Here is a 22,852-nt window from a genome sequence, read left to right on the forward strand (position 1 = left end):
GGTATAAGTCCTAGGGGATCAACACCATTATGTAGTACAGGAAGAAATTGAAGACACTGAGGACAAGTATTTACGATTTGACTTATACATTCTCTAGAAATATCAAATTTTTGTATGAAGCTATTATTATTTTGATGATGTAAAGAATGAGATTGTTTGCTTAATTGTTCCTAGGTATGGCCTATAATCTATCCAGTATACAAATCTGCTGTGGCAGTGCACTCACTAAAGGATCCAGGCAATCCAGTCTGAGTTCTTAAATGGCCTATAAAGGAACAGTATGTTTTCTTAAATCAAGTTGGATTTGCATAAATAATTGTAAATTTTGGGGGGTAGCAGTATCTAAAGAAGGAAAAATTTCAAGCAATTGTAAACCTATCAGTATACATATTGAAAGCTTAGTTTTCTAACATTTCTAAAACAGTGGCTACAGTGCATAATTTAATAATATGTGCTGAAGCAGGGGGAAACTCAAGATAATAAACATGTGATCCTAATATATTTGCTGCCTCATATCTTTCAATAATCAGATTTATATGAGAACCAATAACAAGTCTTGCAAGAGTCACCATTTATGTTGATATAGACTTTAGGATGAGTTACAAAGGGTAGTGATCTTTCTTTTACAGACATTAACAAGTGCAACTATGATATAGAAGGACTCAAAGCAGCTCTTGAAATCTGAAGAAGTAGTTAAAGACAGTATCATTAGAAGGTTAGAACTGAAGTGAATCCTCTCTCACATTTGCAACCCACTTTTGTAATGACAGAATAAATCCCACTGAAAATTAATTCTGCAATTTTCTTAGGATGTTTATTATCAATTTCTTTTGAAGCCAAAATTTGTCTTTCTTTCTCTCTCTCTTTCTTTCTTTTCTTCTTTCTTTCTTTCTTTCTTTCTTTCTTTCTTTCTTTCTTTCTTTCTTTCTTTCCTTCCTTCCTTCTTTCTTTCTTTCTTTCTTTCTTCTTTTTGGGTTCTATGTCCTGATTATAGCACCCTAGATAAACAGATGACATTTTGTAATATTAACAAAGGTCTATTATGGTGGTCAAGTTCCTAATGCTGTGGCTCACAATTCATAGGTCTAAGAAGTGTAAATCAAAGTACCAAGTTCGTAATTATCTTAGGTAGATCAAAGAAAACTAAATATTAAAAAGTATTTATCATGAATATATCTTAACACATTAAAATTCCATTTTCTCATAGATTAAATCTCAACTTCACCCTCAAAACTTTACACTCTTCCCTGGTCCACCCTGCCCATGGTCCACCCTACCACGACTCTGCCCCAGATCTACTGCTCTTCAGAAGCTTTCCTTCAGAAAAGAGAAGCACTTAGAGAGATATCAAGATGACACTGTACAACAAGATCTGATAAGGTGATGCATAAAACCTCATATTAAAGATGAATGAGACAACCCAGTAGAAGAGTAGGCAAAAGAGACAGAGATACTCCCACTTTCATTGTTATGAGGCCCACAAAAATCACAACCTAATTAGTCACAGCACTGTGCAGCAGGACTAACTTAGAACCATGCAAACTGCGTGATTGCCCGTTCAGTGTCTGTGTGAGTCCGTACAAGCCCTGCTTAGTTAATTCTGTGGACTTTGTTCTTGTGAAGTTCTTGAATCTTTTGGCTTCTACAGTCCTTTATCACTCTATTGCCAGGATGTTTGCCTAACTCCAACTAAATTTTTGACTACTTGTTTCTATTTCTGCTTCCACCAATTGCTGGATTAAGCCTTTTGTCTAGGCACTGATCTAAGCATAAAGCAGCATATTGCTTCCCATCCTTTTGGCTCATATAAAACGCAGCATCTGTTCTTATCAGTTTAATGTTAATCATGCTATTACTTCTTTTTCTTAGTTTCTTTTTCTTTTTAAGACCACAATAATTACATTAGCTTTTTCACTTTCCTTTAGTCAAACTTTTTTTTTTACATTCCCTTTAAATCTTTAAAACTAGTTGCTTTTTCCATTTAATTTTATTACACACACACACACACACACACACACACACACACACACACACAGAGAGAGAGAGAGAGAGACAGAGATAGAGGTTGAGAAAGAGAGACAGAGAGACAGAGAGATGGGGAGAGAAAGGAAAAGAGATAGAAAAATATTTATATATTTAAATACAAATTTTTAGTCTGTATATTTCTACTTCTATGTTTATATTTTAAGTGCCAATTATTTGTTATTAGATATCTACAGGTTTCTTCTCATAAGAAGACATTTTACTAAATATCTCTATTCTTTATTTCCTTGCACTTATAGGTTTATGGTTGAAGCCTCAATAGACCTTCATGACTAATAAGTCTGTCTATTGGTTTCTTCCTTCTTCAACTTATTTTTGAGCAATTACGTTTGTGAGGTTATTAGAGTTTCTGACAAGGCTCACACACGCACATACACATTTTTGTGTGTGTGTATGTATGTCATCTGCAGAAAACTCTATCTTCTTGTCCCTATACTCTTTCCACTCTTTCTTTTACAATTAAGTGCATGCTTAAGGTACAATAATTATATCATCAAGGATTATGTCTTTGGTACTCTGGAAGTTGGCAATTTGGACTTAGCCCCAAAATTGTACATTGTTGAGTTGGAGTTTTCTATACTGATTGTCATCTGTTTCTGAGAGAAATTTTCCTTGAGAAGAAATATACATTGTACTTACATATAAGAATATGAATAGACAGTGTGAATGTACTGAGGATTTATGCTCTTTCAGGAAAATGGTGGTTGTATATTCACCTTCGAGATGTATGATATCACTAAATGAAATGCTGCTACATTTTTAGTAAAAAGCATGATTTACTTATTGCTTAGGAGATACAACACACCCAAACTTATGGGATATAATGCAAGCTGGGCTAGGAGGAAAACGAATAGCTCTGAGAGCCTGAAAAAAGAAACAGGAGAGAGAATATGTCAGGAGCTTGACAGTACACTTAAAAGCTCTAGATAAAAAGAAATAAATAAACCCAAGAGGAATAGAAGGCAGGAAATAATCTAACTCAGGGCTGAAATCAAACCTGAGTAGAAACAAAAAGGACTATACAAAGAATCAATAAAACTAGGAGCTGGTTCTTTGAGAAAACACAAAAACAAAACAAAACAAAACAACAAACAAACAAAAAAAAACACAACAAGATAGATAAACCCTTAGCCAGACTAATCAGAGGTCACAGAGAGTGTACACAAATTAACAAAATCAGAGATGAAAAGGGCTACATAACAACAGAATCTGAGGAAATTTTTAAAAACCATCAAATCCTACTACAAAAGCCTGTATTTAACAAAACTGGAAAATCTGGTGAAATGGACAGCTTTCTAGAAAAATACCAGGTACCAAAATTAAATCAGGGACAAATAATCTATCTAAAGAACCCCAAAACTCCTAAAGAAATAGAAGCAGGCATTAAGTCTCCCAACCAAAAAGAGCCCAGGACCAGATAGGTTTAGTGCAGAGTTCTATCAGACATTCACAGAAGACCTCATAACAATACTGTCCAAAATATTCCACACAATAGACACAGAACACTACCAGATTCCTTCTATGAAACCACAATTACTCTTATACCTAAACCACCCAAAGACCCAAGAAAGAAAGAGAACACCAGAACAATTTCCCTTATGAATATTAACACAAATATACTCAAAAAAGCTCTTGCAAATGGAATCCAAGTACACAACAAAATGATCATCCATCATGATCAAGTAGGCTTCATCCCAAGGTTGCAGGGATGGTTCAATATATGGAAAAACCATCAATGTAATCCACTATATAAACAAACTTAGATGATGAGAAAGCATTTGAAACAATTCAATACCCCTTAATGATAAAAGTCCTGGAAAGAGCAAGAATTCAAGGCCCATACCTAAACATAGTAAAAGCCACATACAGCAAACCAGTGGTTAGCATTAAACTAAATGGTAAGAAACTGGAAGCAATCCCACTAAAATCAGGGACTAGACAAGGGTGCCTACTCTCTCCCTACTTATTCAATATAGTACTCGATGTCCTATCTAGAGCAATTAGACAACAAAAGGAGGTCAAAGTGATATAAATTGGGAGGAAGAAGTTAAAATATCACTATTTGCAGATGATATGATTGTATACTAAAGTGACCCCAAAAGTTACAACAGAGAAATACTAAGCCAGATAAACAACTTCAGCAAAGTGGGTGGGTATAAAATTAACTCAAACAAATGAGTAGTCTTCCTCTACACAAAAGATAATGAGGCCGAGAAAGAAGTTAGGGAAACGACACCCTTCATAATAGTCCCAAATAATACAAAAAACCGTGGTGTGACTTTAACCAACCAATTTTTATGATAAGAACTTCAAGTCTCTGAAGAAAGAAACTGAAGATCTCAGAAGATGGAAAGATCTCCCATGGTCATGGATTGTCAGGATTAATATAATAAAACTAGCCACTTTACCAAAAGCAATCTACAAATTCAATGCAATCTTCATCAAAATTCCAATACAATTCTTCCTAGAATTAGAAAGGACAATTTGCAAATTCATTTGAAATAACAAAAACCCAGGATAACTAAAACTATCCTCAACAATAAAAGGACTTCTGGGGGGAATCACCATTGCTGACTTCAAGCAGTATTACAGAGCAATAGTGATAAAAACTGTATGGTATTGTTATAGAGACAGGCAGATATATCAGGGGAATAGAATTGAAGACCCAGAAATGAACCCACACATCTATGGTCACTTGATTTATGATAAAGGAGCCAAAACCATCCAGTGGAAAAAAGATAACGTTTTCAACAAATGATGCTGGTTCAACTGGAGGTCAGCATGTAGAAAAGCATGCAAATCAGTCCATTCTTATCACCCTGTACAAAGCATAAGTCTGAGTGGATAGAGGACCTCCACAACAAACTAGATACATTCTAAGTAATAGAAGAAAAAGTGGGGAAGAGTCTCGAACACATGGGCGCTGGGGAAAATTTCCTGAACAGAACACCAGTGTCTTATGCTCTAAGATTAAGAATTGACAAATGGGATCTCATAAAACTGCAAAGCTTCTGTAAGGCAAAGGATACTGTCATTAACACAAAATGAGAACAAACAGACTGGGAAAAGTCCTTTACCAATCCTACATTCAATATAGGGGTAATATCCGAAATATACAAAGAAATCACAAAGTTAGACTCCAGAGAGCTAAATAACCCTATTAAAAATGGGGTACAGAACCATTCTGGAAATCAGTCTGGAGGTTCCTCAGAAAATTGGACATTGAACTGCCTGAGGATCCAGCTATACCTCTCTTGGGCATATACCCAAAAGATGCCCCAACATATAAAAAAGACACGTGCTCCACTATGTTCCTCACAGCCTTATTTATAATAGCCAGAAGCTGGAAAAGAACCAGATGCCCTTCAACAGAGGAATGGATACAGAAAATGTGGTACATCTACACAATGGAATATTACTCAGCTATCAAAAACAATGACTTTATGAAAATTAGGCAAATGGTTGGAACTGGAAAATATCATCCTGAGTGAGGTAACCTAATCACAGAAAGACATACATGGTATGCACTCACTGATAAGTGGCTATTAGCCCAAATGTTTGAATTACCTAGATGCCTAGAACAAATGAAACTCAAGACGGATGATCAAAATGCTGAAGGCTTCACTCCTTCTTTAAAAGGGGGAACAAGAATACCCTTGGCAGGGAATAGAGAAGCAAAGATTAAAACAGAGACTGAAGGAACACCCATTCAGAGCCTGCCCCACATGTGGCCCATACATATACAGCCACCCAGTTAGACAAGATGGATGAAGCAAAGAAGTGCAGACTGACAGGAGCCAGATGTAGATCGATCCTGAGAGACACAGCCAGAATACAGCAAATACAGAGGTGAATGCCAGCAGCAAACCACTGAACTGAGAACGGGACCCCCGTTGAAGGAATCAGAGAAAGAACTGGAAGAGCTTGAAGGGGCTCGAGACCCCATATGTACAACAATGCCAACCAACCAGAGCTTCCAGGGACTAAGCCACTACCTGAAGACTATTCATGGACTGACCCTGGACTCTGACCTCATAGGTAGCAATGAATATCCTAGTAAGAGCACCAGTGGAAGGGGAAGCCCTGGGTCCTGCTAAGACTGAACCCACAGTGAACTAGACTGTCGGGGGGAGGGCGGCAATGGGGGGAGGGTGGGGAGGGGAACACCCATAAGGAAGGGGGGAAGGGATGTTTGCCGGAAACCGGGGAAAGGAATAACCTAAAATGTACATAAGAAATACTCAAGTTAATAAAAAAAAAATGGGGTACAGAACTAAATAAAGAATTCATGGCTGAGGAATGCCGAATGGCTGAGAAACATCTAAAGAAATGTTCAACATCTTTAGTCATAAGGGAAATGCAAATCAAAACAACCCTGCGATTTCACCTCATACCAGTTAAAATGGCTAAGATCAAAAACTCAGGGGACAGCACATGCTGGCAAGAATGTGGAGAAAGAGCAACACTCCTTCATTGTTGGTGGGATTGCAAACTGGTACGACTTCTCTGCATATCATTCTGAAAGTTCCTCAGAAAATTGGACATTGCACTAACTGAGGATACAGCTATACCTCTCTTGGGCATATATCCAAAAGATGCTCCAACATAACAACAAAGGCACATGCTCCACTATGTTCACAGCAGCCTTATTTATAATAGCCAGAAGCTGGAAAGAACCCAGATGACCTTCAATAGAGGAATGGATACAGAAAATGTGGTACATCTACACAACAGAGTACTCCTCAGCTACCAAAAACAATAATTTCATGAAATTCATAGGCAAATGGATGGAACTAGAAAATATCATCTTGAGTGAGGTAACCCAATCATAGAAAAACACACATAGTATGCATTCACTGATAAGTGGATATTAGCCCAAAAGCTCAAATTACCCAAGATGAAATGCACCGACCATATGAAACTCAAGAAGGATGGATGACCATAATGAGGATGCTTCACTCCTCTTTTAAAAGGGGAACAAAAATATCCATAGGAGGGGATAGGAAGGCAAAGTTTAGTGCAGAGACTGAATGAATGGCCATGCAGAGCCTGTCCCCGTGTGCCATATATATATATATATATATATATATATATATATATATATATATATATATATATATATATCCTCCAAAAATAGATAAGATAGATGTAGCAAAGAAGTGCTTGTTGACAGAAACTGGATATGGATCTCTCCTGAGGACACAGCCCGAACATGTCAAATACAGAGGCTAATTCTAGCAGCAAACCAGTGAACTGAGAATGGGACCTCTGTTGGAGGAATTAGAGAAAAGACTGACAGAGATGAAAGGGCTTGTGACCCCATAAGAACAACACTACTCAAAGACTATACACGGACTGACCCTGGGCTCCAACTGCATATGTAGCAGTGAATAGCCTTGTAGGGCGGAAGCCCTTTGTCCTGCCAAGGTTGAACCTCCAGTGTAGGGAAATGTTGGGGGCTAGCAATGGGGATGGATGGAGAGGGGAAGGAGCTAAGAGGCTGATGAACAGGAAACCAGGAAAGGGAATAACATTTGAAATGTAAATAAGAAGTACCCAATTTAATAAAAATGGAAAAAATTAAAATTAAAAATATGGAAATAAATAAAGTTTTAAAAATGAAAATGTATATAATGCAGGAGACTACTAAAAATATGTAAAAGATTTCCTCAAAGAAGTAATACAAAATGATTAACAACTAACAACTTAATTGGGAATATTTTCAATAACATTTGGCTAAAATTTATCTGGTAAAGTAAATAGAATATATTTTTGTGCAATCGTAAAAAAGATTGGTACTCTTGATTCCTGTTTTTATATTTAATAGGCATTTAGTACTGAAAATTATAAGGATTATCTCAAGGCATGCATTGACTTCATAACCATAGTGGTTCTTCCAAAAACAACTTGCCAGAACCATATATTTGTATCAGTATGTGGAGAGTAATGCCTGTAAGTCCAGCATTAGGAGGGTCAAGATTTTATGGTAAGCCTTAGTCACACAGGCAGTTAGAAAGCTTGCCTAATTCATCTGGAATAACAAAAAACCCAGGATAGCTAAAACTATCCTCAACAATAAAAGGACTTCAGGGGTAATCACTATCCCTGAACTCAAGCAGTATTACAGAGCAATAGTGATAAAAACTGAATGGTATTGGTACAGAGACAGACAGATAGACCAATGGAACAGAATTGAAGACCCAGAAATGAACCCACACACCTATGGGCACTTGATTTTTGACAAAGGAGCCAAAACCATTCAATGAAAAAAGATAGCATTTTTAGCAAATGGTGCTGGTTCAACTGGAGGTGAACATGTAGAAGAATGCAGATCGATCCATGCTTATCACCCTGTACAAAGCTTAAGTCCAAGTGGATCAAGGACCTCCACATCAAACCAGACACACTCAAACTAATAGAAGAAAAACTAGGGAAGCATCTGGAACACATGGGCACTGGAAAAAATTTCCTGAACAAAACACCAATGGCTTATGCTCTAAGATCAAGAATCGACAAATGGGACCTCATAAAACTGCAAAGCTTCTGTAAGGCAAAGGACACTGTGGTTAGGACAAAACGGCAACCAACAGATTGGGAAAAGATCTTTACCAATCCTACAAGAGATAGAGGCCTTATATCCAAAATATACAAAGAACTCAAGAAGTTAGACCGCAGGGAGACAAATAACCCTATTAAAAATGGGGTTCAGAGCTAAACAAAGAATTCACAGCTGAGGAATGCCGAATGTCTGAGAAACACCTAAAGAAATGTTCAACATCTTTAGTCATAAGGGAAATGCAAATCAAAACAACCCTGAGATTTCACCTCACACCAGTGAGAATGGCTAAGATCAAAAACTCAGGTGACAGCAGATGCTGGCGAGGATGCGGAGAAAGAGGAACACTCCTCCATTGTTGGTGGGATTGCAGATTGGTACAACCATTCTGGAAATCAGTCTGGAGGTTCCTCAGAAAATTGGACATTGAACTGCCTGAGGATCCAGCTATACCTCTCTTGGGCATATACCCAAAAGATGCCCCAACATATAAAAAAGACACGTGCTCCACTATGTTCCTCACAGCCTTATTTATAATAGCCAGAAGCTGGAAAGAACCCAGATGCCCTTCAACAGAGGAATGGATACAGAAAATGTGGTACATCTACACAATGGAATATTACTCAGCTATCAAAAACAATGACTTTATGAAATTCGTAGGCAAATGGTTGGAACTGGAAAATATCATCCTGAGTGAGGTAACCCAATCACAGAAAAACACACATGGTATGCACTCATTAATAAGTGGCTATTAGCCCAAATGCTTGAATTATCCTAGATGCCTAGAACAAATGAAACTCAAGACGGATGATCAAAATGTGAATGCTTCACTCCTTCTTTAAAAGGGGAACAAGAATACCCTTGGCAGGGAATAGAGAGGCAAAGATTAAAACAGACACAGAAGGAACACCCATTCAGGGCCTGCCCCACATGTGGCCCATACATATACAGCCATCCAATTAGACAAGATGGATGAAGCAAAGAAGTTCAGGCAGACAGGAGCCAGATGTAGATCGCTCCTGAGAGACACAGCCAGAATACAGCAAATACAGAGGCGAATGCCAGCAGCAAACCACTGAACTGAGAATAGGACCCCCATTGAAGGAATCAGAGAAAGAACTTGAAGAGCTTGAAGGGGCTGGAGACCCAATATGTACAACAATGCCAAGCAACCAGAGCTTTCAGGGACTAAGCTACTACCTAAAGACTATACATGGACTGACCCTGGGCTCTGACCTCATAGGTAGCACTGAATATTGTAGTAAGAGCACCAGTGGAAGGGGAAGCCTTGGGTCCTGCTAAGACTGAACCCCCAGTGAACTAGATTGTTGGGGGGAGGGCGGCAATGGGAGGAGGATGGGGAGGGGAACACTCATACAGAAGGGGAGGGGGAGGGATTAGGGGGATGTCTGCCCGGAAACCGGGAAAGGGAATAACACTCGAAATGTATATAAGAAATACTCAAGTTAATAAAAAAAAAAAAAGAAAGCTTGCCTGAGTGATCTGAGACCTTGCATCATCATCATCATCATCATCATCATCATCATCATCATCATCATCATCATCATCATAATAAATTTGATTATAATCATAACAATAGTATATTTTCTTTTTGAGCAGCAGGTTAGCTGTTAGCATAACTTTAAAAATGACACCACATTGCTCATATAACATTTTTAAAATAATGTTTTGTTTTAAACAGTTTCAGTGTGTGCTTTAATTGTTGTATAATCATGGTATAGAGATAGGGATTACAGATTGTTTTGAGTAGCCATGTGGATGGAGATCAAATGTTCATCCTCTAGAAGAGAATGAAGTTTTTGAAACCAGAGAGAAATCTCTCCAGCCAAATCTATTTTCATTTTCTTCCCTTTTATTTTGTCAATAGTGTTCATTGTGTATATAATGGAAGTGATTCATTTCAGGGTGGGGGTCCTTTTATATTCTTTTTGATATATTTCTCAGTGAACTCAAGGAAAGTCTGATCAATATAATGAATTTCAGGTTTTCAAAGCCTATGCAGTAATTTCAAGGGCTATGTAATTTTCAAATACACAGAGTCTCTCTCTGTCTCTCTGTCTCTCTGTCTCTCTGTCTCTCTGTCTCTGTCTCTGTCTCTCTCTCTCTCTCTCTCTCTCTCTCTCTGTGTGTGTGTGTGTGTGTGTGTGTGTGTGTGTGTTTGTAGGCCTAGGAAAAATGCTCTATCTGCTTATCATAAATCCTCACTTTGTTAACATTCTCTATGTTTAATAAGCAACTGATACAAAATGAATTTACTCACTAGGACTTATCTTTTTTGCTGTAGCAGGGCTAGTACTGTGTCTCTCAGTAAACATGGACAATCTGTAGTCAATGATGATATAAGTCACAAGAATTCCAAATTTCACCACTTCATATTGAGCTGCAAGTTCCATGTGACCCAAAGAGCACTGTCATTTTCAGCAAATAGAAATTGGTGTACCTGAGGAGTTATAAAGTTTCTTTTCCAGAACAAGTCATCAGGACATAGGGGTTATTTAGACCTGAATTTGTTATCATTACTTAATTTCACTGGGTCCATTGCAGTGAACTACAATTAAAATGGAGAAAAATGTAGATTGTCATGTCTACCATATCCAGTGTTTGGTTCTTAGCATCACAGACAAGATTTCTGGCATACTTTCATAAAACCTTGTGCCTTTATTTCAATGTTGAAGACATTCGGCATAGAAGTACAAATGCTGTCAAATCTTAGATATAATTTTGCCTCACATTTTTGTGGCAACCTTGGGAAAAACTAACCTACTCACTTCTCAGGTCTTCTCAATTATGAGTATTCAGACTGTCTTAGGGCAAAGATATTCTGAAAAACAGGAAATTGATTTTCTCTGTCTGGATATATTTCAGTTTTCTTATTGAGACTTTGGTATAAGAAATTACAACTCAGAACCAGAACATTTTGGGTTGAAGTAAAAACATCAAGGTTTAAAAGCACTTGCTATGTAAGCATGAGGACCTGAGTTTAAACCTTCCAAACCCATATAAAATCTGAAATTATGTAATTTGTGCGTGCTTCTTCCCCTAAACAACTGTGATTGAATCAATTAACCACTACAAATAATCAAATAATAAGTATTTATTTCTAACTGTAGATTTTTTGTTATAAATCAAGGTATTCACATATGTAAATAAGAGATCTACTGAAGTCTTTAACACAAATCCTGATTATTGCTTAAGTAGCAGTCCTTTCCTCTTTCCTTTCTTCTTTTTATTTTTTTTATTTTTATTTATTTTATTTTATTCTCTCTTTCCCTCTCTCTATCTCTTTGTGTGTAGTGAAGTTTTTCTATGTAGCCCTTGCTGATCCCTGACTCTATTTCCTCAGCCTCCAGAATTCTGGAATTGAAGGGTTGTACTACCACAATCATTTCTCTGTTTTTAAATCAACACATAAAATTAGGCTATAGTTCAGTTCTGCAAGAACTGTAATTAAATTATGCAAACTTGTTCTTCCCTCTTCTAAAGTTTTGAATTTTATAATTTGTGCTGTCAAAGTTATCAAGTCTGTAATGTTCTAAGGATCAATAAATAAACGTTCCTATGTATAAATGGTTTCCATGCCTACTTTTACCCTGTGACTGTTGCTTCTCACCTTACAAATGAAATTTGTGTCTTTTTTATTTTCTCCCAGACATTCATTGGTCTACATCTACAAATCCTTTAAAATAAAAAATGATATTTGTTTGTGAGGTAACTTTAGACTTATTATTTGGCAGCAAGCATTTTTGTGATAATATGACTTTTCAATCAATTGTCTAATCTACCACATGATTAAAATTTCCATCTATTAAAGATTTTTCAGTAAAACATTACACATGGATATAGAGAGATAACTTTGGTTACTTTACCAGACTTTGTGTTAGTGATATCGAGAATGGATTCACAGATTCACAAGAGGGCACCAGGAATGGAAGACTTACTTGAAAAATAGTACATTGAAACAAAACCAAGGAAGGAAATGTACAAACATGAATGTAACTTTAATGGATTCTTATTTCTTAGTTCTTTCACATGTATCTATGACTAATCTAGTTGTTTCTTGTTGGCCTGGATTCAAGTGTCTTTTATGATTTCTATGCTGTTTCTTGGGCTTTAATTATTAGAGAACTTTCATTAAGATTATTAGTAAGATCATTAGCAAAGAAAAAGTTAGCAATTTTATTGGTTATTTATTAGAGAGAAGTTTGTATATTTATAATAAGATACATTACTAAAAATGTGAATATAATTAAATTATATTGAATTCAAAGCACTATAAACACTATACAGTTCTGAGACCTGAACAGGAGACTAAGACTATGAATATCAAAAATCATCCAAAGGTTGAGGAAGCAAAATTGCTAAATCACAATAAATCCATGAACCTAAATAGGGCATGTAATTAGAACCCTTATTGAAGATAATAGACAAATAATCTTTCCAAATGACATTACAATTAAATATGGTAACACCACAGAATATTTAAACATGTAATAGAAAATATCCCAGGCATAAGGCAAACCCATATGAGTAACTGCTGACCTCTCAACAGGCATCCTTAAGTCAGGAAATTCCAATGTTTGTCAAGGCCTGATAGACAGTAATTCTGTGTATCACCCTATTAATCAAAGTTACCCTTGAAATCAAAAGAAAAATAAGCAAAAACCAAAGTAATCCATATCAAATAAGTCAGGGCTGCTAAATACCCATAAGTTCTACTTGTAGACAGTGAAGGGAAACAGTGAGAGCAGAGAATTTCCATGGGTTTGCGAGACTGTATTAGTATATTTTCTCCAGGCTATGGTTGTCACCTCAAAGTTCATGCCTGAAACAGATGTCTATGAGTTCACCTATTTAAGGGTGAAATGCTTTAGCTAATATTTTAAAATGTGAAGTGTGTGTTTGGCCAACTTAATTGTCAAAGAAAAACAATAATTTTTTATTTGGATGTATGGAAATGTAATATATAATTATCCACCTATTTGTCTGATCAGTGTTTGTTTGTTTTTTATCTATATAGATTTACTTTTTCAGTCAATTTGATGTTTTATATGATTTTAGTAATTTGATTGGCAACCAGCTAGGTGAATGGAACATTTTATCTGTTATTTTGTTAAAATTCTAATTTGTACCTTCATTTATTCTCTCTCTCTCTCTCTATATATATATATATATGATTTAATATATATATATAGATATATATGATATATATAGATATATATATATGATTTAATATTTTCATGGTATCACAAATTTCCTGGATATTTTGGTCTTGAATTTGCTTTATATTTACATGTTTCTTTCAGGTAAATTTCAATTACTTTAAAAATTTCTTCAACATTTCAATTTGTATCTTCCATGTATTGTTATCTATAGATGAGGTTTAACTATGTGGGTTTTATTTGACTCCCTAAAGTTAGCCATTTCAGATTTAGATTTCATTAGTTAGTTAATTTCTGCTATCATATGTTCAATGGTTTCCACTATTCCATTTAACTGAATCTTTCGTTGTTTCATTACTCATTAAGGAATTTATTCATATCTTCTCTGAAGTCTTTCTATGTACTTGTAATTATTGTACTGAAGGAGTTTCCTTGTGCTTTATCCATATTACATGTAACAGGAATTAACCTCACATGCTTATTGTGTTCTGTTGGAAGCACAATGTTATAGTTGCATATTTATTTATTTATTTATTTATTTATTTATTTATTTATTTATTTGATTTTGTCCAGGGTCTGAGGAAATTGAGGAGTCCCTCATTGTCAGTGGGTGATTTTATCTTTGTTGGGTGAAAATTCTTTTCTTTGGTTGCTTTTACCTTCTATCTTTTCTAGTCAAGAATTGTAGCCGTATGATCTTTGAGTACAATACTAGTGTGGACAAAGTGTTTCTGCAAGAAATTGTTTCTGGATATGAATCTAATGCAAAGAAATATAAATGACTGAGAAGAGATGGCTAGTCTCCACTCCAGTGTGGCCATTGTGTGCTTAGTAGAAATTACTCTTGGTGTCAGTTACTTGGTCTGAGTTTGGTTTGCCCAGTGAGAGTCACTGGTAGAAAATATATGACCATATGGTTTTTGACACAAAATGATGGATCATCAGCATAAATTATCTTATCTGAGTCTACACAATTTACTGTTTCAACTCAGGAATAGAAAAATAAGAAAATTAGCACTGTTTAACCTTGTTGGAATTTTTGCTGAAAGATGAGGTACTGTGTCTCTTTATTAGAGAGTTGTATAATAAATGTAAAGTCTTTACATTTCTATGTCAGGTAATCCTATCATGTTCACCCTTAATTACACCCTTCAATGAGGTTATGTGTATTGTTCATTATAGGTCATCAGTCAAATGTAAAAAGCCCCAACTTAACTTATTTAAGTTGGTATTGTAATTTCTGTTATTGTTGCAACATTAGTGTTTTCTTTCACTCTGGCTTTCATTCTTCTTAAAGAGTTTATTTGTGGGGACACCCTTTCATTGATATATTACAATCCGAAGTGTTTTCACTAATGTATCCTACTCCTACAGACTTTTAAATAAAGCCCTGCTAATTAAAGCTCCATTAAAGGGATTGTATAGCAGGAAAATCAAGTACTTTTCATTATTGTCTGATATTGAGGAAAGTTATGGATATCTAATATATGCCAATATACTAAAAAAAGTGATATATATATATATATATATATATATATGGATATATCCATATATATTTGAGTGGTAAAGATGGATTGTGATATAAAATAAGTTTAATGAGTTATAAAATAAAAAAGAAACCATTGCTAGTGAAAGATTCAAAGCTTCAAGTAAATAGAATTGATGTATGAAGAGGGGCCAGTAATTTCCCTAAACTGAAAGGAAAAAAAATACTTTGTTTTTCTCATGTGTGTTTATCTAATAATGATACGCTTTTCATTTTTAACATGGAAGTAAATGTCTAAAACATGAACAGAATACAGTGAAAGGGTACATATTTACATATTTTGATTTTTGAGACCATGATGGTCCATTAATTCTTAGTAGTAATAACTACAGTACATTCTTTCTGGCTATTTCTGCTGTCACCTAGTTGTATTCCTCTGATGTAACCATTGGGGATCAGTCTAAGTTGTTTTGACATGAAGTGTTTTCTACTTTATCTTTTTAGCTATTCATCCCAAGATGTAGTCAACCATGAGCTCTTGGTACCTGAAGTCTTGGGTGAAATCATAGTGCCTTTGGCTAATAAAATATATCCATGAAAATATTTTTCAAGCACATTTTACACGTAAATTGATGGGCTCAGATGCAGGAGCAGAGCCCAAGGGAAGAAATAGTTTCAGAAGTCCCAGTGGCAATGAAGAAGGCAATAGAAAATACTTGGAATCATTAGTGATTACATCACTCAAAAAATGTTCAAGCAAACATCTTCACAAAAACATAAGCACATATCTACTGGATACTGTGTGATCTACATCAAGCAGACATATACATGAAGATGTTCTTCTGGATTTTTATCACCAGCTTTTTGCAGACTCCTTATCTTGTTTTCACCTTTAACTGGAGTATCTGCTATTACTTAATCACTGAAGATTTTTATCATGAAGGAGATGTGATGATTGGCACGTATTTACTAGTGCATACTTACTACACCATGAACAAAATTCCAAATGTACAATTTCCTAATATATACTATAATCATGGTTATTACCTACAGTAATAAAACTATTCATTTTTAGAGTTCAGAATTCTTATAGCTTATAAGATGTAACCATTAAAACTTGCATGTTACTTGTGGTATTGGTTGTGACAATTACCCTGTTAGAGATTCTAAAATCTCTTTAATTTTATTTGTATTTTGACTTATTTTCATCTCTTATTGGGGAAGTAAAATGGTAAAGTTTTCTTTGGTCTTTTAGGTTTCCTTATTTGATTACAAATTTAACCTCCTTCAATGTAGATAATTCTACAGGGTCTGAATATTTTGAATCTTAATGTATGTCAGAAAAATCACACTTTAATTTCAGCCTGTCCTTGTTGCTCAAGTCATAACTGAACTCCTGCTCTGTTTTTGTGATAATAGATGATGCCACTGAATGGAAAACCTCTTGAGTGTTTATATGTGATGCTCGAGTGTAGAAGCTATCTTGTTTTACATACCACTAGTTCCAGACTTAGTGTGGCAATTAGAAGTTTAAATACTTCTGTGTTCTACAGCACATATCATTTATCTCATGTTTTTATTATTTCTTGTTTGCAAATTTGTTATGTTCATTCTCAGATAGCTTTCCCACGTTTATCTATTTGTTCCATCTGTTTGCAGTAGTTATTCTAATTTTTATTTACGTGTTTATAAAAACACAATGACTGTAAGAGTGACAACATTTTACTGTTTCATAGCTTGAGTGAATTACCCGTGATTAAAGGATAGTGTCAGATAGGTCTTGCCAAATTCAAGAGGAATACTGATGAATGTTTCCAAATAAAGGTTAAAGGATATGTTTATTCCAATCAGATCTTTATATCTTATGCACGCTATCTTGTATTTGTATTGTTCTAAGAAGTAAAGGCTTGTCATAGAGTGCTAATAATTATAATTACATGTGAAGACATAATTTGTGACTCAACAGGTAGAAAATAACAAAAGAAAATATAGGTGTGAGGGAGAATTTTGCTCAGTGTGACAATACTTTGTGTTTGTAAAGACCTATGTTTAATATCAAGTCAGTTATTAAAACACCATTAAGAAGGAAATATGTTGAGATATCAAAGGCCACTAAATTTTTGTTACTATGACAGATGCCTTTGAAATTTGAAACATAGCAATGAAAGCTATCAAAAATTTGTTTCCATGAAATATTTCATGGTAGGTCTAATTTCTTAGGACATCTTAGTTTGTCACAACCAACCTCGACCAGCAAGGAAGACACAACCAGAGGAGATCTTCTCCAAGCAATTTATTCAGGAACCTTGATACAATCTTCTACTACCCTGGGGAATGCCCTACATCAGCTTAAGTACCCAACGCCAACCAACCCCAACGTGCCACATGGGTCATGCAGACAGGCTGTCATTATGCGGAACCTAGCAGGCCAGGCAGGCATAGCCAAATAAGGACTTGTTTACTACAAGGAGCGCTCACCATAGGGAGGGTGGAAGGCGGAAACCAGCGCCATCTTTGAGACGCGTCATGTCTCAGCTCCCTACAGTTCCCCCTTTTTGTTTAATTAATCAAGCAGACAAAGCACCTGGGCGTGGGACCTCCTGTCTTAGGATCATCCCTTCATTAAACCCGTCTCAGGACACCTAAGTACGCCCCAAGGTTCCATGCCTTAGGGTAGAAGAGAAGTTGCCAAATCACTGGGCAGGGTCCTCCACACATACTCAGGGGCAAGGTGCAACTAGGTCTTCTGAATGACCGTAAGCCAGGCTTGAGGGGACTGTCCTGCCTCAATGGCTGCAAATGCCTGTACCACCATAGCCTCGTGCTGCCTCTGGACAAACCTCATTCTACAGAGACACCACAGGCTTACTAGGGAGACCAGCAGCAAGAGTCTAGCTAGGGCTCCCATACCTGCCCACTCCCTCAGATGATTCACAGCAGCAGCAATCCAAGGTGACAATCCTGTAGCCAGTCCAGCATCTGCACGTGTGGAATTCACGGTCACGATGGCTACACATAGCTGATCCATTAAGAAATCGAATTCTCCAGTCCAATTACCCAGAAGATAACTTGACCACTGTTTAGACAGATTAGCTGCATGCGTAAAATTTTCATATGAATACCGTTCATACATAGGCCAGAATATCTCCACTGGCAACCTAGCTGTGCAAGCTGCCACAGTGTGTCAATTTGCTTTTGTACCAGGTCAATTCTTTGATTGACCACCATCAGGCCACCTTTATTCAACGTATGGGCTGTCTGCACGGAATGACTCATAGCTATGGCAGCAGTTGTTGCTCCTACTGTGGCAAGGGATATAGCTGTAATTATGGCAGTGGTGATGCCGAAATCCCCTTTTTGTCTAAATAGAGTTATAGCATGGGTGCCATCCACAGGAACTGGAACCCATCTGGGAATATGAGCAACCACAGCGATAGCAAAATTTCTGCATCCCAGCATTGTGTATAAAAACAGGTCTCATTAGAGCACACCAAAACCTCCCGAAACTCCTGACTAGCATTACTAACAATACACATACAGGAATGGGCTTAAAGGTCATGGCGTATCGGCATGGGTCTCGGGAATACCGATAGTATCCCCCACTGGAGCTCCATTTGGACCAGCACTTGGGTCACACTGAGAAGTGTCAGCAACAGCAGGATCTTCATTCTTGCTGCACCTCCTGGTCAATCTCTTAGGGACCCACAATGGATCTTGCCAGTCCTGGGGAAACACACAAACAGACCCTCTCTCCTACGCCAGCACAGGATCTGGCCCATGCCATAAGCCAGTGAGCACATCTTTCCACTTCACATAACCTTTCAACGTGCCTGTCCGACATTGATGTCAGTCAGTGGCAGAAAGGCCATCATCATCCAAAATCAAAAAAATTAAGAGTAAAAAGGGCTAAGGATATCCGTTCCTTGGGAGTTCTGCCATGGCCTATTCCCCCTTTTTGTTTAATTACGCATTCCTTCAAAGTACAATGTGCTCGCTCAACAATACCTTGACCTTGGGGATTATGAGGCAGGCCATGGCTCAACTGCACATCCATCTGTTTGCAAAAGGATTTGAAAGAGTGGGCAGTGTACACTGGGCCACTAATCAGTCTTTAAGTCTTGGGGCTTTCCCCAAGCAGCCCAGGCTTCTAGGCAGTGTCCAATAACATTGCGTGCCTTTCCCCCACTCACAGGGGTAGCATGAATGACACCTGAGCAGGTATCCACAGAAACATAAGTGTATTTCAGAGCCCCAAATCCTGATATGTGAGTCACATCCATTTGCCATACCTTTAAAGACAGTAAGCCCCTGGGATTAACCCCCACACTAGGGGGATGATGGAAAGTCACACACTGTGGGCAGTCCAAAACTATTTGTCTAGCATCAGCTGGAGACAAATGAAACTTTTGTTGTAAAGTCTTTGCAGGCACATGAAACGGTTGATGGAAGTGTCTGGCCAAATCAAGAGAGGAGCTCAAGAAAATACACTCTGTCCTGGTCCAACAGTCTACAATATCATTTCCTTCACTTAGAGGCAGGTAGGTCAGTATGAGCTCTAATATGTTGGATAAAAAACTTGTGATCTTTTCCCCAGATCAATTCCTGAAGTTCCCTCAATAGCTGGCATACCGTACTGCTAATTTTAATAGGGCCAGCCACTTCTAATATCTTAACCACATTAACAACATATGATGAATCAGAGAGCAAGCTAAAGGCAAAAAAACAATTTTTAAACACTTCCAGCACAATTTTGAGTTCAATTACTTGTGGAAAGCCAGGTTGATATTGACACAAAATTAGCTCTTGATGGTCAACCATATAGGCTCCACAGCCAGTTTTGGATCCATCTGTAAAAATGTTTTGTATGGAGTAATGGCTGTTCTACATTCTTTGGTGCATTGTTCATAAACAAATTGTTTAATCAAAGGCATGGCAGTATCAGGGTCTCCAAAGACTCTCCCTGGTGCTTCTACTAATCTGGCCATAAAATCAGAAAATGGCTCCATGGGACCCTGGAGGATCTTAGTAAGATTTCCGCTCACTTCTCCTTTATCAGGCAAAGACTTCCATGCCTTTGTTGCAATTTCATTAACTTGAGTATAGACCTGCCCAGGATAGCCCGTCTGTGCATTAGCAAAACGACCCTGTCCCAATAGCATGTCTCTATCCCAGGCAGCCTGCCCACCTCCCGCTGCCAAATTGGCAGCAGCCTGTTCATTGGCATATTCAAGTAGAAAAGCTCTGCAATCTAGATACTGCCCTGGGCTGAGGCATGCTCGTGCCAGGTTGGTCCAATCAATAGGAGTCATGCAAAATCTGTGCAGAGCCTCTATCTGAGCAATAGTAAAGGAGGCAGGGATACCATATGTTCTCACTGACTCAGCCAAGGCTTTAATCACCTTGAAATCAAGAGGCTCATGATATGTTTGTTGATTAGCCTCCACATAGACAGGATAGGCCAAATACAGCTCAGTACAAACTGCTCTTCACACTTCAGGGCAGAATGTACTACCCGAAACTCTACTTCCTCCCTCTACAACTTTGCAGGGAGGAGGAGCCGAGGGGAACCTCCCAGGAGGTTCCTCCGCCATTTTAGGCTTTTTCCTTTTCTTCTTCTGTCTATTCCTTAAAGACTGTTTCCGCATTTGATCTATCAACTCTTGTAACTCTTCTTCTGAATCTGTTTCATCTGTTTCCTCCTCTGTATCTGTCTTTTCTGAGTCTGTCTCCTTTGAGCTTCCCTGCTTTTCTGACCTCTCCTCTTGAAGCATTTCTAGGGCAGCTTGCCCCTTCTCTATAGCTGCCTGACAACATTTCTGATCCCCAAGGCAGCTATGCACTATGTGCCACACGGGACGGACCCCAGGTCTTAGAGTCCCCTGTTCCCAGGCAGAATCAAGGTCTTTCCCTAATTTTTCCCAACTTGCCACAGTAAGATTACCAGAGACTGTGAACCAGGGTGCAATGGCATCGCATTCACTCAAGAATCTCTCTCTGGTGCTCCTTTTTATTTTTAGTTTCTTTCACTCGAACAGCTCTTGAAGAGCCAGAAAAATTGGATGAGACTGTGAGGTCTCCATGACAAAAACTTTCTACACTGCTACGGCTAAATTCACCACCTGTCTTGCTACTTTCGGTTCGCTGCTGCTGCGAACTTTACTTTTGGTTCGCTGCTACCTCGAACTTTCTTGCTCACTACCCTGAGACTTTATGGCTGCTTATTTCCCACGGTCTTTATGGTCCCACCTTACCTTGGGAACTTACTAGCACTGCCCCGACTGCAAGAAGTTCTGATCTCATGAGGTCCCTCTATGGGCCACCACTTGTCGTGACCAACCTCGACCAGCAAGGAAGACACGACCAGAGGAGATCTTCTTCAAGCAGTTTATTCAGGAACCTTGATACAATCTTCTACTACCCTGGGGAACGCCTTACATCAGCTTAAGTACTCAACGCCAACCAACCCCAACGTGCCACATGGGTCATGCAGACAGGCTGTCACTATGGGGAACCTAGCAGGCCAGGCAGGCATAGCCAAATAAGGACTTGTTTACTACAAGGAGCACTCACCATCGGGAGGGTGGAAGTCAGAAACCAGCGCCATCTTTGAGGGGCGGCACGGTGCAGCTCCCTACATTAGTTTATCTTGATTAAGATCACAAAATTTGCTCATATTCTTAACAAATATGCTCACTTTTCATGTTGGATGGAGCCTATTCTACTTCATCATAATTAATACTCCTTATAACACAACTTTGCTTCTGCCCCTTTTTCTGAACAATTCAGGCACCAGCATGCAGTGGTAGGTGCTTCACTTTATATATTGAAGGATCAAACTCTTCACTACAAAGATTATAGTTTCAGTTACATGAGCATTTAGTGCTTATGTAAGCAAAAGATTGTGTCCTGTTAAAATATAAACTTTTTATATTCAGAAAAAACATTGAAATTCATGACAGAAATACAGTAAATTTATTATTAAGAATTAACTATATTATGTTACACATTGCACTAATCAATCACATATTTTTCTATACAGTGTGAGCCACAGGAAGACATATTTACCAAAAAGCTGAGAAACTACTTTTTTCATTTTCATTTAATCTTTTATTTACTTATCTGTAAATTTGTATGTATTTCAAAGGGATGATTTTTATCTCTCTTGATTTCTTATTCCTCGTATAGTTTATATGCTTAAATATATTTCTTTTATTTATGCTGTTTATAAATAAATTCATGGGCTCTCATTAAATTATGCTACATTAGTTTTTGTGTGGTTTCCTTCTCCTGATAGATATTTCTTTTAGTCTATCACAACAGGATAGGAACCAATGAGTTTTTGTTGTATAGAGTATTAAAGAAATGCATGTAGAGAACAATTCTAAGAGAAAAGTGGCTTGTCCTTTCATCAAATTGATGATAAAAACTTTTCAAACTTCTTATCACAGACATTGTGTGTGTGTTTGTGTGTGCACATGCTTTTGATGCAACTCACATATGCTAGAGAAAGTTAAACTGTAAGAACAAGTTTTTGCAATCTACAATTAGAGTGCTGAGATTAAATTCAGGCCCCCTTACACAGCAGCA

General features: G+C 37.4%; 1 pseudogene; it reads right to left on the reverse strand.

Moving 5' to 3' along the window:
* LOC116893487 overlaps positions 1-22,852 on the reverse strand; it is a 32,131-nt pseudogene that overhangs the window by 3,121 nt on the left and 6,158 nt on the right.

This window comes from Rattus rattus, chromosome 2 (assembly GCF_011064425.1).
Source record: "Rattus rattus isolate New Zealand chromosome 2, Rrattus_CSIRO_v1, whole genome shotgun sequence".
Lineage (NCBI taxonomy): Eukaryota > Metazoa > Chordata > Mammalia > Rodentia > Muridae > Rattus > Rattus rattus.